The following is a 15,528-nucleotide window of genomic DNA, read 5'->3' on the forward strand; positions in this document are numbered from 1 at the left end:
TGATTCTTCATCACTTGCCATTTCCATAGAGTTGCTAAGATTTCCTTCAGAGACCTCAAGGGTGAAGGTGGGAATGTCTGTTCTGTCAGAGACGAATTAACACCAAACCTCCTCCAGCGTCTCACTCAAGTACCTGAGAGGTAGGGATCCTGGGGAAGGGGGGTGGGAAGGGTTTCCTGTCTTTGGGGCTATCTTCTTTCTCTTTTTAGATCTTAGCAACCATATTTATTTATTTTTCTCCTTTCTTACTTCTCATTTGAGGATCTTTCTATTTTTCCCTCTTTCCATCACAAACTTCTATCATTGAAGTCCTTCCTTGTTTCTGTGGTTTCTAATAACCTATATCTTATCTTTAGATAAGAAGGCCGAAGCATCAGACTACATGAACACACATCCGCATACACACAAATTACAGACTAGAAACCTGTCATGATGTGAGAACTGCCAAGTATTATAGGGGGAAAGATATGTGTACATCTGGAAATATGCACACATCATTTTTGTGACAGCTTTACATCCAGGAATATGCACACATTGTTTTTATGACGGTTCTACATATGTATATACATATAAGAAGAGGTGTATATAAAGAAAAAATAATGGCAATGAACTCATGTGCAAAGAGAGACAACAGCATGTGAGTTTGGGGCAAGGAAAAGGCATGAGCAAAGGAGAACGTAAGCAGGAGTGGCATTGATCGTGATAGTCATTAAAGGAAAGTCAGTATAATAAATACTCTGCTACAAAGTGGTGAATTGTAGGATAATGAGACTGGAATTATGGGTAGACATAGTATCTACTAAGAGTATAGAAGTTGAGAAGTAGAGGAGGACTTAAGGGAATAGATGACGTATTAAGAAGTGAATGTGAAGTTTGAGATAGATTTGTATCTTAACCAGAAAATACTTAATTAGGTTATACATAGAAGTGTATAACGGGGTAATGAACCATGAGGCCTACTCAGAAAGGATAGGGGGGGAGGGGGGCGGGCGTCCCAACATTTACTGAGTATAAAGGGCAGGCGTACCTACGTGGAGATGGGACGATGTGTGGCCTAAAAAATAGGAATGTTTTATAAAGGGGCATACCTACCAGAATGGAAAAAGGAAGAGCATTCATAAGGTCAACCCTCAAGTAAGGTATAAGTACTGATCCTAGTAGAAGGGGACAGTATCATGACAGAAGTCACACATTTTATAGGAATTATTCTGGAAAGTATGAATTCTTTACGAAACTAGCATTATTATGTTTCATATAAATAAATGAGTGTCAAAAAGAACCCTTTCCTTTTGCCCAAAGTTCCTCCAGACTATGAAAAATAATAAAACTAGTGCACACTGATGAAAAGGTTGTACAAAGAATAAGAATAGAAAATAGATTTCTCAAGTGTCATGAACACCTGAAGTTTACAATTGGAAATAAGGAAAGAGTCCTCACGATCCCTAAATACTAGTCAAGCTTACTAAATCAAGAATGAATACTCAGGTCTTGCTATCAAAGTAAAGTGAGAATAAAATAAAGAAAACGCACAGCTAAAGAGAAAACAAAGGGCTATTATTGAAGTGGAACATGTATAGATAAACCTATGTAAGAAATGTATACTGCTAAAATGTAAAATGTTATCATGTGTGATATTATGTACATAATGATTGTGTATAAAATATTGCATGTTCGATCTGAGGGGGGTTGGGGGGTGGGGGTGGATATGTAGTGATTCAAGAATTTCTGCGTAAATTCTAGAACCACTCAGCCTTCTACTGTGTCAAACACACTATATTTTAGATATGAGTGTGAGAAAGTGGAATCCTACCTACTGCGCGTCACATGTTTGTGTGTGCAGGTTGGAAATGAGTCGCAAGCAGAATGTAGATGGGGCAGTCGAACTGCATCGACAATTACTTGTTGGTCAGTCCATGGAAGTTTAGTAAAAGTGGCCAGAAGAAACATGGAGTGTTTATGCTACTCTGTTCTAATTGTGTTTTGACCATTGTTATAGTAACGTATAATTGGAAAAAAAAACTTTTGTCTTAGCCTTGGTGAAGGGAAGACATGTATTAAGATTCATATTGAGAATGGACATGATTATTAAGCCAACCTTCTCTTATATGTAAATTAACTTTGTTTCTGACGTTTGGACACGCGAGAGACTTACTAAACAGTATTTATTTATGTGAAGAATGGGATTTTGTAAAATTTCTGAAGTTCAAATATACATTGTTGGTTAAGTTCTGAGAAATTCTTGTAACTAGAAACAAACTTCGGAGAAGAAGAGAAAGAGAATTTGCAGCGGCAGGCTAACCAGCAAAGAAGATTGGCTGAACAGCTCAAGTAAGTCATCTTGTTTAAAGAAGTGGTAGCTTGCATATATACTTCAACACTTTAAATTGTCCAAACCGTTACAGAGTCTGCCAATTCAGACTTTTCAGCATTTCCATGAATTTTCCCATCAGTCAGGCAAACCTGCGACCATTCATCCTGATCTCCTTTGTGTACATTAATTATCTTCTGTTAGCTGCATTTGATATAGATGTCCTATGTTTGAGCAATATTCTAAGATGAACTGTGTTAGTGGTTTGTAAGCAGTCTCTTTTGTAGATGGTTGAATTTTCGCAGCATCCTACCCTTGAACTAAAGTCTGACATATGCTGTATGTATTACTGAGCCACGGATACTCCAGGTAGGAATAACAACAATTTAGGAAAATTATTTAAGTGGAAAGATAAAACATCTGCTCACCAAGCGGTGACAGAACACACACATAATAGACTGTTGTGATTGGCATGCTTTTGGTGCCAGTGGCTCCTTCTTCAGGCGGAAGAAGGGGAGACTTATCTTATGGTAAGTCTCCCCTGACCCGCAGTTCTGGGTGACTTTCCCAAAGTCTAACCCTTTTCCTAGACCTCTCCAGTAATTTTCCTTCACCCTTATTCCTTCCCCTTCTACCCTTCTGCCTGAAGAAGGAGCCACTGGATCTGAAAGCTTGCCAATCACAACAGTCTTTTATATGTGTTAGTAGTAGTGGTAGTAGCTTTATTCATCTGTAGATCTATTTTTACAAGGATATAGGACATGCTGCCATTTGATGAGTAGATTTTTTAATCTATCCAATTAAATAATTTTATCAGTAACTGATTGCGTTCATTGTATAACAATGTAGGAAAAGATAGATAACATGCTAAGTTGCAGAGAAGCACAATTAAAAGACGTAAGGGCACCTTACACACCAACTCCAGCAACTTGGGCCAGAATGTTGGCATTCTGGCCTAAGTTGCTGAAGTTGGTGGTTCTGTATGTGTGAGGTGTGCTTGCTTGTGTGACTGAATAGTGAGTCCTCCTCTTTTCTCAACAAAGGCTGTGTTCAAAAGCTTATGTGTAAGTGTCTTTTAATTGTGCCTGTCTGCAACTTAGCATGTTACCTTTACGGTAAGTAGCAATCTATTCTCTCCTACATTGTCATTATTCCAGTTTATTGATTCCAGTTGTGACTCACTTACCTTGTAGTCACAGGATACTGTATTTTGTGAAATGCACAATTTTACATTTTGGAATATTTGAAGCAAGTTGCTAATCTTATCTCAACTGTGACATCTGATCAAACTGTGAATGAAAATTTGTGTCACTTTTTTCAGATAGTATTTCATTACTAATAACTGCATCATCTGCAAAAGTCTGAGGTTATTATTAATATTGTGCCTGGCCTTTAATTTACAATGTAAACACCAATAGTCCCAACATGCTTTCCTACATCACATCTGTAGTTACTGCTAAATCCGTCAATAACTTTCCATTCAGTGGTGGATTAACTGTGGGAGAGGTGATCCCTACCCCTCTCTTGCCACTGAGAGGTGAAACTGAATTGAGATCAAATGGTATTTTCTTGTAATCTGTGACAAAGTTATGCACACAAATTTAGAGCCCTGGTCTGCAAATTATTCATTTACTTCCATATTCCCCAAGCCACCTTACTTTGTGTGCCTGGAAGAATGTACTACCTGTACCAGCATTTAGCGCTACCCCTCATGTTTGAATTGTGTTTGCCAAATTTTAGGAGGGTTTCCTGATCTGCCTCAGCAGCACGTGCTTCAAGTTGCCTGTACTGCACTATCTGCTTTGCCCCCATTGTTATTGTTGGACTGCTTGCCCAGAATTCATTATCCTATTCAAACAGTTCATCTTGTCAGTGTCAAGTTTTTCAGTTTCATGCATCATAAAACTGGTTTCAAAAATAGCAACTTTCTTCTCTAAAAAAACAGAAGATAACATGTAAGTGGCTCCTTAAACATTCCATGGACCAGTGTTTTTTGTTCCTCTCTTACTGAATTTTGGAATTTAGGTTATTAAAGTAACATTATTTGAGGGTGAGATTAGATTATTTGAGATTATTCACCAGTTCTCATCCACAGTGAACTGTTTTTGATGCTGTGGTTGTAAAATTAAAGTAGACTGTAAAGAGTACTTCTGTGTCAGCTGCTTTATTTGGAAAGCGCTGAGTATTTTGATTGTCCCCTTCTTCTTCAGGTGGTAAATGGATCAAACTAAACTAGTTTTCATTGATTTGGTAGTGATAAGTGATCTTTCATGGGTAGGTATGCTTGATGATGTAATGTGTCCTCTTGAGCCAATGATAGCATATCTTTCCTAGAACTTTTCTGAACATCTGTATTATGACTGTGCCTCATTTAGTCTGATGCTTGTACATGATTTTCTTTCTTTAACCATCATAAATACAGCTGCAGATACCTATGTAAAATGGAGCTATCTTCCTTGAATGTTTCTGTTTTTCTGATAATTTCCTATTTTTCCATAAGTGTGTGGAAATTTTCTGGCACATCTGCGAATGGTTATCTGTATTTACATGCAACATATGCCCACATCACTGTATGTCTCCTTCTACATTCTAATAATTATTTTACCAGTAAATCTCCAGTTCTTTAAAGAATCTAACTCACATGTGCAAAACAGCTTCAAACATACGATTACTACACAAGTGAGTTAAAGTGTTTAATATTTGACATTAAGCATGTAAGTGGGGAAAAATTTAGAAAAAGTTTGAGATGATGCCTAAAATTGGTTGGAAGTCATTAAGTGCTTTCATTATGAAACACTGCATAAATATGGTGTGGGTAGTTTGCGACCACTTTAAGGAGAAGCTAGGTTTCCAATGTCAAAATATCTATGATGTCACACCTCCTGAACTCTATGTCATACAACAATATAATCTTGCAGGTATATTCAGTGGCATCAGCAGACTGTATTGTGAATAGAGATGATAATAAAGAAGTAATAAATTAAAATGCTATTTCTGATGTTGAAGTTTCACTGCGTGAACAGCGAAAATGTAGTATGTGATGAACTTTTTGCTTTAATCATTTTGTGGGGGTGTCAGCAAGAAAAAGTTTTGTAAAGGTTTTATATTATATGAAAAATTTCTTGACAGTCATTAAGTACTGTCATTCTCAAATACTGGATGAATTAAGTCTGGGTGTTTCCATGCCACACACACACACACACACACACACATATATATATATATATATATATATATATATATATATATATATATATATATACAGGGTTTCTAACTTTAGTACTTGTCTTATTGTGCTGAACTTATAATGGAGGATTATGCCTCTTAATGAGCAGATATGAGCAGATAATGAAAGCATTTTAAATTTTTAAATTCGGTCTATAATTATGCGAAATACTGAAATTCAAATTTTTGTTGGTCCCTGAAGCCATTTGAAAGGCAACCTGCTGCTGGCACTGGGAGCTGGGATAGTCACTTAAAAGCTTTCATTAATTCTGTTCCCATTTCACTGGATATTCATAATTGCCATTTTTACAGTTGGTCTTGGGAAACCAGATTAGTCACAGTTTTAATTAGAATTCAAATAATATTACATCCTGGTATACTTTTTATTCTAAATAAGAAAGTTAACTAGTCAGTTACTTTTTTTTACAGAAAGCATAATTTCTCAAAAGGCATAAGGTATAGAGCATACTTTCTTTAACCTCCTCTGCAGGAAAAAAGTTCTGGGTTCCTCTTCAATCACTTGTAGTAAACCCTGGGCATTCTCGTTGGCAAGTAGCCGTCTAGCAGTTAAATGTTCATTTATGCCAATAGTTGCATGTACATGTATGGCAGAAGAGTCAAACACATAATGTTTATGATTTCACTAGGGTTGCCCAGAAAGTAATGCACTGCAATTTTTTTGCTTCAACAGTTCTTTAGTGAACATAATGAGAATTACACACATAAAAGAATGGTGCATTATCTACACACCCTATTTTTCTATGTAGTCTCCATTCTGTTCTATGGCCACCCTTCAATGCGAAACAAGGGCATGTATGCCCTGTAGGTGCCAATCCTTGTCCTGGTGGTGGAGCCAGTGCTTCACTCTGTGAATCACCTCATCATCTTCTTCAAAAAATGTCTTCCACAAATGTCATCCTTTAATGGCCTAAAGAAGTGGAAGTCCGAGTGGGTTAGGTCAGGTGTGACAGCCATGGATTGTCTCCCTGACTGCTGCAAATCGTGGAGCTCCACCGAACTGCATTCTGATGACCTCACAACTAACTGTACTTCTGTCAACAACAGGTGCTCCATAGACTTCACACATGCATTTGTGAATATTCCCCACAGTTTCTTTTTCTGCAATGCTTGTAACATACATCACCTACAGACGCCATTTTGAAACTGCCTTGCAGCTACGCTGTGTGTCGGAAGTGACAGAAACTTCGCGCGCTCACTCAGGAGACTTCAAATAATATGTATGTAACATTTCATGTTCATAGCATTGTTTTCAGGTGAGAAAAAAATGTGGTGCATTGCTTTCTGGGCAACCCTCGTAGTGCTAAGAATGCTTCTCGGGCTCCAGACCGGAAGAAAATGTTGAAGACACAGAGCTTCCACTGAGCAGCTGTTCCCAAGTCCGAGCTGGTCAGATCAGCTGCTTTTCAGCTTCATTACCTACAGATTAGATTTCAGCTTCAGGTATTAATAATGGAAACAACACTGTTCTACATACTGGGATTGAGCCTTCAGACAGAGTACTTGCCACCATGCTTCAAAAATCACTGGAAATCCCCCAATGGACCCAAATTTCCGTATTCTAATCACAAGGGAGAGAAAGTTGTAAAACGGTTTCTAATAGAACAGCACTTAGATGAATGTAGACCCTGGTTAGTTTTGTTACCATCAAAACAAGTCCTGTATTGTGATGTTATGTGTTTTTTGTGCTCCTTCTCTTATGGATGGATAGTCATCATGGAGGAATGAAGCTACACATATTAGTGATGGTACCCCTAACAAAATTCTCTAAGCTGCTAGGAACAGATGGTGACTTGGAATGCCACAGCAAAACACTGTGACGTCAACAAGCTTTAGAACATGCTAACAGATTTCTGGTTTCTAACAAAACTTCAAGAAATCCATTGAAAATCCAGTGGACATATACAGAATGAAAAGAGCAAAATGAAACTGAAAAAATATTGTCTTTTCTTTCCAAAACATTATATTTCTTGGCAGGTAACATAGCTTTGAGAAGATCTCATAATGCTGGCTCTGTTTTCTCAAAAGAGCCTAGACTTTATAGAACTGATGAAACATCATGTCAAAAAAATGTGAAGGTTTTGTATTAGCGACACTGTAGCTCTGATACTAAAAGAGGTACATTTCTCAGTAAAACTGTACAAAATGACTTGATTGTGGCAAATAAATTATTTCACAATCTACACAGAATCCAAAAAAACTGAGTCTACAGTATTGGGTATGATGAGAACACCAATATTAGTTGCAAAACTCAGGAGACATTTTTCCTTATAGATATTTGCTGAGGTATGATCAGAGAAGATTTCACAGGTATCAATCCATGAGAGCCAGAAGAAAATTTGTGGAAACAGATTCTCAAAGTTCACCACAAATGTAAGTGAGGATTTCTCTTTAGCTTCTGAAAGTGACAGTGATCAACCAAAGTCTTTTGAAGACAAAAAAATGCCAGTATTTGTGACAAAGATAAAGCAGATGAAAAGTATAAAGATCCCCAAATAACTGTAATAAAATTATGTAAAACTACGTTAAACACTATGATAAGTCTTAATTTCGATCTTAGTAAATGCACTGGTATTGCAGCAGATGGCTGCTCTGTTATGAGTTCTGAGGTTGTTGGAGCATTCACTACAATAAAGTAAAAATGTAATAATGCTGAACGAACCCTTTGTCTTAAACTTTCTTTAAAGTTGTATATTCCTATGTGCTCTGTCATCCAATTAGTGCAAAACTCAATTAGGATCATTAAACAGGTTGTGTCTTTTTTGTATTACAGCTTCACCAAAAAGAAATGCTGTGCTCATAAAATATGTAGGGAACCAGCTAGTCTCCATGTGTGACACAAGGTGGGCCAAAGGACATCTGTCTGTAGCATCACACTATTAAGTGACATCTCTAACATAATAGCTAGGATCCTTTAATATGCAATCACTAATGGAGAATTCATTGTAACCCTTGTGTGTCTTGCTTATATGCTCAGTCAAACATTACCTGTCTGTAAGTTTTTCCAAAAGGAGACTATGGATATTATCAAATTAATAAAGATCTCAACCAATACTTCTGTTTTGAAAACAAAACGTGAAAATGTGGTTTCAAAATTCAGCCTGCTGTATGATCAAGACAAAAACTGGCAGATATTATAGAAATCGTCATTCAAACACCCAGGATCACATTTTGTCAAGTTAACAGACCTAACAATGCTCCAACAAGTATGGGAAGTTACTTCAGGGTGAATCTCTTTATCCCCATTCTTGACACAATAAACACCGATTTAGAGAGAGATACTCTTAAGACAGTCTCAATCTCTGCTCATCTCCAACCAGGTTCATGGAGGCAGCGGTTATGGATGCAGGAACTATTGCTACAAAGTACCACAAAGCAATTAGGGGAGTGGGGATGGTGAATGTGACTGCATTTCTGATCTGAAGGCAGTGATCAAGCTGTGTGTGGCGAAATAGAAAAGGAAAGATGGAAACAAAACACTTCTGCCAGGCTATGCAGTCTAGTGTTTGCAGTTTTGTGCTTTAGAAATTTTCTCTTCATTTAGATCTTTAGTGTTGATCCATTCTTCTCTTCCTCTGTCAACTATAGCAGCAGAAACATCTTTCTCAACACTGAAAGTCATTAAGGCTTGGTTGAGAAACCATTGTGGGCTGAACTGCTTAAGACGTCTTGTACATTCATACAGGCACCATAGTTAACAAAGAAAAAACTATAGCTAGGTACACTGTGTGATCAATAGTATCAGGACACCCCCATATGTTTTTCATATTAGGTGCAGTGTGCTGCCACCTACTGCCAGGTACTCCATATCAGCGACCTCAGTAGTCATTAAACATCGTGGGAGAGATCAGAATGGGGCGCTCTACAGAACTCATGGACTTGGAACGTGGTCAGGCGATTGGGTGTCAGTTGTGCCATATGTCTGTATGGAGATTTCCACACTCCTAAACATCCCTCAGTCAACTGTTTCTGATGTGTTAGTGAAGTGAAAATGTGAAGGAATACATACAGCACAAAAGCGTACAGGCCAACCTCGTCTGTTGACTGACAGAGACTTCCAACAGTTGAAGAGGGTTGTAATGTGTAATAGGCAGACATCCATCCAGACCATCACACAGGAATTCCAGACTGCATCAGGATCCACTGCAAGTACTATGACAGTTAGGCGGGAGGTGAGAAAATTTAGATTTCATGGTCGAGCGGCTGCTCATAAATCACACATCACACCAGTAAATGCCAAGCGATGCCTCGCTTGGCGTAAGGATCATAAACATTGGACGATTGAACAATAGAAAAGTGTTGTGTGGAGTGACGAATCACAGTACACAATGTGGCGATCTGATGGCAGGGTGTGGGTATGGCGAATGCCCGATGAACGTCATCTTCCAGCATGTGTAGTGACAACAGTAAAATTCAGAGGCGGTGGTGTTATGGTGTGTTCATGTTTTTCATGGAGGGGGCTTGCACACCTTGTTGTTTTGCATGGCACTATCACAGCACAGGCCTACATTGATGTTTTAATCACCTTCTTGCTTCCCACTGTTGAAGAGCAATTCAGGGATGGCGACTGCATCTTTCAACACAATCGAGCACCTGTTCATAATGCACGGCCTGTGGCAGAGTGGTTATACGACAATAACATCCCCGTAATGGACTGGCTTGCACAGAGTCCTGACCTGAATCCTATAGAACACCTTTGGGATGTTTTGGAATGCTGACTTCGTGCCAGGCCTCACCGGCCGACATTGATACCTCTCCTCAATGCAGCACTCTGTGAAGAATGGGCTGCCATTCCACAAGAAATTTTCCAGCACCTGATTGAATGTATGCCTGCGAGAGTGGAAGCTGTCATCAAGGCTAAGGGTGGGGCAACACCATATTGAATTCCAGCATTATCGATGGAGGGCACCATGAAGTTGTAAGTGATTTTCAGCCAGGTGTCCAGATACTTTTCATCAAATAGTGTATATTTAGAAGTGTAAAAATAACAGAAAAGATATGTTTCTTAAGCACAAATAATATTATGACCGTTGTTCTTCTATGACATAAAAATAGAGTAATTAGCATTCACACACTTAGAGTACTCTCTACAATTTTATATAAAATCTGGTAAAAAGTGCAAATCAGATGCAGACCATTTAGGTATTGTATTGGTAGAGAATTAAAATAGAATTGAAATATATAAACATGATATTTTTTCATAAAAAGGTGTTCTATGGCAGATTTCAAACACCCACTGCATTAGAAAAATACAATATTACATTCAAAACTACGGTTTTATGCACCTTCAAGTAAGCTATGAGTTACTTTAATGGTGTAACATCATTGTTACTGTTTACTCTATACTTCTTTGGAGAGAGTCATCTCAAACATTGTTTTACTGATGTAATTAATATGGAAAGTGTATTTATATTCCTATTATATTTGTATTAAAATGAGCATCATTGTAAATTGCACTGAAAATAAAAATTAGAAAAAACATTTGAGTATCTGTTCAAGACTTTAAAAATATAAGTTATGTATTTATGAAATAAACTGGCAAAAACGTTATTATCAACAAATTAAAAAACTGCAGTTTTAAAAGTATTTTATTCTAACTTTTAGTTTATTCACTTTTCATCTGCTTAGCAACTCTGTTAACAAAAGGCTTATAGAGCTACTGGTTGGATGTTAACAAATATGCAAATGAAGTTCCTGAAAAAAGGTTGTGAATGCTGCACATTTCAATAAAATTTTTGTCGTTATAAAGCACTTATGTACTTCTTTGATATTTTTAAGGATCTACCAGCGTAAAATAGAAGTTTTTGAAGGATGTTTTCATTAACTAGCAAGGGGAGGGACTTGGATCTTCTTTCTATTCTAGGCAACTGTGCCCACCCACAAGATTTCATTAATCTACCACTGTCTCCATCCAAAATAACATGATGATTCCTCACTAACACTAAACCTTCAATATGATCAAAATTTCAATTGATAACTCATATGACTGTACTTTAATTCTTTAATTAATAAGAATTGGTGTGATACTGACAAGGGGATCATACAGGACTTGGATATATATATATATATAAGGAAACATTCCACGTGGGAAAAATTATATATAAAAACAAAGATGAGGTGACTTACCGAACGAAAGTGCTGGCAGGTCTATAGACACACAAACAAACACAAACATACACACAAAATTCAAGCTTTCGCAACAAACTGTTGCCTCATCAGGAAAGAGGGAAGGAGAGGGGAAGACGAAAGGAAGTGGGTTTTAAGGGAGAGGGTAAGGAGTCATTCCAATCCCGGGAGCGGAAAGACTTACCTTAGGGGGAAAAAAGGACGGGTATACACTCGCACACACACACATATCCAATGTGATGGATATGTGTGTGTGTGTGTGCGAGTGTATACCCGTCCTTTTTTCCCCTTAAGGTAAGTCTTTCCGCTCCCGGGATTGGAATGACTCCTTACCCCCTCCCTTAAAACCCACATCCTTTTGTCTTTCCCTCTCCTTCCCTCTTTCCTGATGAGGCAACAGTTTGTTGCGAAAGCTTGAATTTTGTGTGTATGTTTGTGTTTGTTTGTGTGTCTGTCGACCTGCCAGCACTTTCATTTGGTAAGTCACATCATCTTTGTTTTTAGATATATTTTTCCATTTTAAATGTGAAGTTCAGAGATCAAATATCAATCAACCAAAGCATTTTCATCCAACTCTCGAAAATTTTCAAGAAAATCAACTTTGAAGTTTTCTGAGCATGTTTAATTCACTAAAATTTCAACAATTTCTCAATGAGCCACATGCTTCTGTGGAAGAGTGCTTGCCTGCCACACAGGCAGCCCAGTTCAACTTCTAGTTGATGTGAACTTTTAAATAAAGGTACACATTCTGTGAGTATATCCATGAAATATATCATCATCATCATCATCATCTTGGACAGTTTCCAGCCTGTGGCCAGGTCTGTTTTGAATATAAGCCTCTTCATCATCTTCTGTCTTGCCACCATCTCTCCTTCTTTACCTTGGTCAGTCTTCTCCTTTCTTCTGGACGCATTCCTCCACTCCTTTAGGCCATCTGTCTCTTGGTCTTCCTCTTGGTCTCTTTCCTTGCAATTTCATCTCAAAAAAATGTGTGTGAAATCCTAAAAAATTGTGTGTGAAATCCTATGGGACTTAACTGCTAAGGTCATCAGTCCCTAAGCTTATGATGTGCTGTACTGTACATGTAAGATTTACTGGACCAATAAATACAAAACAAAAACAAAACAAATAAACACTACTTAACCTAAATTATCCTAAGGACAAACACACACACTCATGCCCAAGGGAGGACTCAAACCTCTGCCGGGACCAGCCATACAGTCCATGACTGCAGCGCCTCTTTCATCTCATCCATGAAATATATAAACATGTAAAAAAATGCCTATCAAGATTATTAATTGCTGATTAGAGTCTAATTTCAGTTATTTTTTTTAATTTATTTTTCATCCAGTTAGAATACCTATATCATTTAAATATAAAATGCATCAAATACATCCTAATTAGCACATGACTAATTATCATTTGTAATGAAAAATGCAGTCCACCGCCGGTAGCTGTGTGGTCAGCGCAACAGAATGTCAATCCTAAGGGCCCGGGTTCGATTCCCAGCTGGGTCGGAGACTTTCTCCGCTCAGGGACTGGGTGTTGTGTTGTCCTCATCATCGTCATTTCATTCCCATCAATGTGCAAGTCACCGCAGTGGTGTCAAATCGAAAGACTTGCACCAGGCGAACGGTCTACCCGACGGGAGGCCCTAGTCACATGACATTTTATTTTAATGAAAAATGCAGATCATGTTTCTTCAAATTACATGTCACATGCAAACTTCCAGTGTTCATTGCAAATATAAATTCTTAATCATTGACTTTTTATTAAAGATTGTTAATAAATGGTGTTTAAATTTTAAAAAGGAAGCATTATAAAGTAAACTTCTGGATCAAAAATCAAATACTCTATCTGGACTGTGTCCATAGTGCTATATCACACGTCACACATGGGTTAGAGTGATAAGCATCATAAAAGCAAGGGAAATAACAACTTTAATGTCATCAAGCACACCATACAAATGCTGCATTTTTATTGCGTTTCACCTCAACTCAATTTTCAGTTGCCATAAAAATGATAATTAGATGTATTATTTAGCATATCTTTGATGAAGTTTATATTTAAATGACATAGGTTTTCTAACTGAATGAAACAAAAAACAAAAAAATTACCAAAATGTGACTCAGGCCAACAATTGCCATTCTCAAATGCAACCATTTCCCCCCTCCCCCTCATCATGTTTATGTATTTTGCACAGCATGGAAATGCTCATAGAAAAATCCAATCGGCATGTGGTCTCCATGTGAGTCAAATGCTTCCTGAGTCAAGATATACTTCATCTATCTGACGATCACCTATGCTTTGCAGGATGTCATATGAGAAAAATGTGAGTTAGGTTTACATTATTGATGTTTTCGATGCCCGTGGTTGGTGGCATGGAGCAGGCCATTCTGTTCGAGAGACCTCATTATGTCTGAGATCTGAATATGTTCTCAGATTGTTCAACAGATGGACTTCAGTGCACTAGCTAACTTATTCACAACTTCTGTATGGAATCTGATAGAGATTACATCGGGTCCTGCAGTCTTATTCAATTTTTAGCAGTTTCAGCTGTTTCTTAATGTCACTGATATCTATATCATACATCTTTGCAGAGGTGTAAGAATTAACCTGAGAAATTACTCCTGGATCCTCGTGTGTAAAGGACCACTTGAAAATAGAATTCAGAACTTTTGCTTTTGGTCTGGTACCCTCAAATTTTCAGATCCTCTCTCATACACAAAATTCAGTGCCACTGACAATCTATGCTTGTGGCCCGAATTTATTTTGAGCCCAGTGAGAGGTCTTTCAATAAGATTCTGCTACAGTCTTGAAGGCCTCAAGCATTGACCTTTTGATAGCCAAAAGCATATCATTTAGCATCTTCCTATTTACAGCCCTGTCCTCAGTTTGTGGTCTAGTGGTTAGCATCACTGCCTCTTGATCATTGGGTCCTGGGTTTGATTCTTGGCCAGGCCAGAGATTTCTCTTCACTCAAGTGACTGGGTGTTTGTGTTGTTCTCATTATTTCATCTTATTCATAAATGCACAAGTCACAGATGCAGTGTCAAAAAGAAGAAGTTACTCCAGGTTGCTGAATAACCCAAGATAGGGTCTCCTGGTCAATAATGCCATACAGTCATTTCATTTGTCAACAGCCCTAAGCTTTAATTTACACATTTGGTGCAGTAGCTGCTGTTTCTTTAGAAGTGTCCTTACAGAAACTGCCGTTTCTTTAAAGTGTCTTTACAGAGACTGTTGTTTCTTTAGAAGTGTCTTTATGGAGATTGTATACTGTGAAGGGTGCCTCACATTATGAACATTGAGGTAATATTTCTATTTTATTTCCGAAATTATTTCCATCTAATAGATATTTATCTACATCTAATGCTCAGAAAATTTGTGGTTTTTTCTACTGATTACTATCACTACATTTTATCATTTACATAAGCTAACTCACTTATGCAGAAACAATATACATTTACTATACAAGAAAGTGTTATAAGTCAGTGGAAATTATCGTGCTTTGTGCTAAACCAAGTCAACAGTTGGATCCATTCCATTTCTAACAGCTCTAGACTAAACTCAACATTCCTGCCATTCATGTCCATCCAACAATTAATGTTGGCAGGTCGATAGACACACAAACAAACACAAACATACACACAAAATTCAAGCTTTCGCAACCAACGGTTGCTTCATCAGGAAAGAGGGAAGGAGAGGGAAAGACGAAAGGATGTGGGCTTTAAGGGAGAGGGTAAGGAGTCATTCCAATACCGGGAGTGGAAAGACTTACCTTAGGGGGAAAAAAGGACAGGTATACACTCGCACACACACCCATATCCAACTGCACATACACAGACACA

This window comes from Schistocerca piceifrons, chromosome 2, assembly GCF_021461385.2.
Source record: "Schistocerca piceifrons isolate TAMUIC-IGC-003096 chromosome 2, iqSchPice1.1, whole genome shotgun sequence".
NCBI lineage: Eukaryota > Metazoa > Arthropoda > Insecta > Orthoptera > Acrididae > Schistocerca > Schistocerca piceifrons.